The following is a 2045-nucleotide window of genomic DNA, read 5'->3' as shown; positions in this document are numbered from 1 at the left end:
TGCCTTTGGCCCAGGGCACTATCCTGGAGACCCGGGGTCGAGTCCCAGGGGTCGAGTCCCAGGGGTCGAGTCCCACGTTGGGCTCCCTGCATGGAGCCTGCTTCTCCCTCTGCCTGTCTCTGCCTCTATGTCTATCATGAATAAATAAAATCATCTTAAAAAAACAAAACAAAACAGAGTTCCCTCACTCCTTCTGCTCTGTGAGGACTCGAGATGTCCATCTGTGAACCAAGAAGCCAGTGGCCTTGACCTTGGATTCCCCAGCCTCTAGAGCTGTGAGAAATACTTGTAAAATGTATAAACTAGTATAGTATAAACTAGTCTATGATATTGTCATAATGGCCCAAACTCAAGACCATATGCAGATAATCCCATTCTTCTTACACTTTTTTTTTTTTTTTTTAAGATTTTGTTTATGAGAGACCTAGAAAGAGGCAGAGACACAGGCAGAGGGAGAAGCAGGCTCCATGGAGGGAGCCCGACGTGGGACTCAATCCTGGAGACGATCCCAGGTCTCCAGGATCACGCCCTGGGCTGAAGGCAGCACTAAACTGTTGAGTCACCCGGGCTGCCCAATCCCATTCTTTAACAATTTCTAACCTATCATTCTATACGATCAATGCAAGAGATGTCTAGAATTACATTCACCATGTTGATGCTTGTTTCTTGGTGGTTGGATTTGGGAAGCGCTGATATTTGTTTCTTTCCAAAGTGTTTGGGTCTTTTTTTTTTTTTTAATTAAAAAAATATTTTATCCATTTATTCATGAGAGACAGAGAGAGAGAGAGAGAGAGAGAGGCAGAGGGAGAAGCAGGCTCCCATGCAGGCAGCCCGATGTGGGACTCGATCCCAAGTCTCTAGGATCAGACCCTGGGCTGAAGGCAGCACCAAACCACTAAGCCACCAGGGCTGCCCTGCTTGGGTCTTTTATAATGAACATATATCCTTCTTATCAAAACAAATAATTTCTTTTTATTTAAGATTTTTATCTATTCATGTGAGAGTGAGAGAGATTGAGAGAGAGGCAGAGACACAGGCAGAGGGACAAGCAGGCTCCATGCAGGGAGCCCAATATGGGACTCGATCCTGGGACCCTGGGGTCACGCCCTGAGCCGAAGGCAGATGCTCAACTGCTCAACCACCCAGGCAATCCAAGTCATTTCTTTTTTTTTTTTTTTTAATTTATTTATGATAGGCACACAGTGAGAGAGACAGGCAGAGACACAGGCAGAGGAAGAAGCAGGCTCCGTGCACTGGGAGCCTGACGTGGGATTCGATCCCGGGTCTCCAGGATCACGCCCTGGGCCAAAGGCAGGCGCTAAACCGCTGTGCCACCCAGGGATCCCAAGTCATTTCTTTCAAAATAATTTAAGGTGTTAAATACAGCAAAATGGAATCTATAATCTCCATATTAATAGTAACTTCCTATTCTTTGAAATGTTTAAATTTAAAAAATTAGAAACATCCAAAGTAAAGAAAAAAGAACCTGCAGAGAATGGAGAAAGTGGATACCCACGTTAAGAAACTAAAGAAAGACAATATGGAATGGCCCCAAACCACAAATTATCCCCAAATCCTTTAACGTCTGCTTTCAAACACACTACTAAGGGTATCCAGAACCTTCTCATGGCTGGTTTGAGGCCAAAACAGAAACTGGTTAGAGGGGACTTGAGAAACATGTAGGAAAAATACCAAAAGAAAATGTGCCTCCTGGTGGTGGTGTGAAGGACGGTCACGTTCCCGCTTCTGTAGGACACGGATCCTTCCAAACTTTTCCAGATCACGTATTACGAAAATAGAAGTCTAAAAAGCTGTTGTGTTCCATGTTGCTTTAATGAAAGGCAGGGGCCATTCAGGTTTGACCACAAAACTAGTGAAAAGCCACATGCGGCATCTGGTAGGTACTTGTTCAGAGAAAAGCTGTGCGGTCTGCTCTGGGTTGCCAGCCTCTGGCAGGGGTCAGCGGAGACACCATGGGAGCAGCGCCCAGGGAGGCAGCGGGCCACATCTGCCTGCCTCTCAAAGAAGCAGTAATGCAACACGCG

Source organism: Canis lupus, chromosome 5 (genome assembly GCF_011100685.1).
Source record: "Canis lupus familiaris isolate Mischka breed German Shepherd chromosome 5, alternate assembly UU_Cfam_GSD_1.0, whole genome shotgun sequence".
In the NCBI taxonomy this organism is placed as follows: domain Eukaryota; kingdom Metazoa; phylum Chordata; class Mammalia; order Carnivora; family Canidae; genus Canis; species Canis lupus.
Note: the sequence above shows the minus strand (reverse complement) of the source record.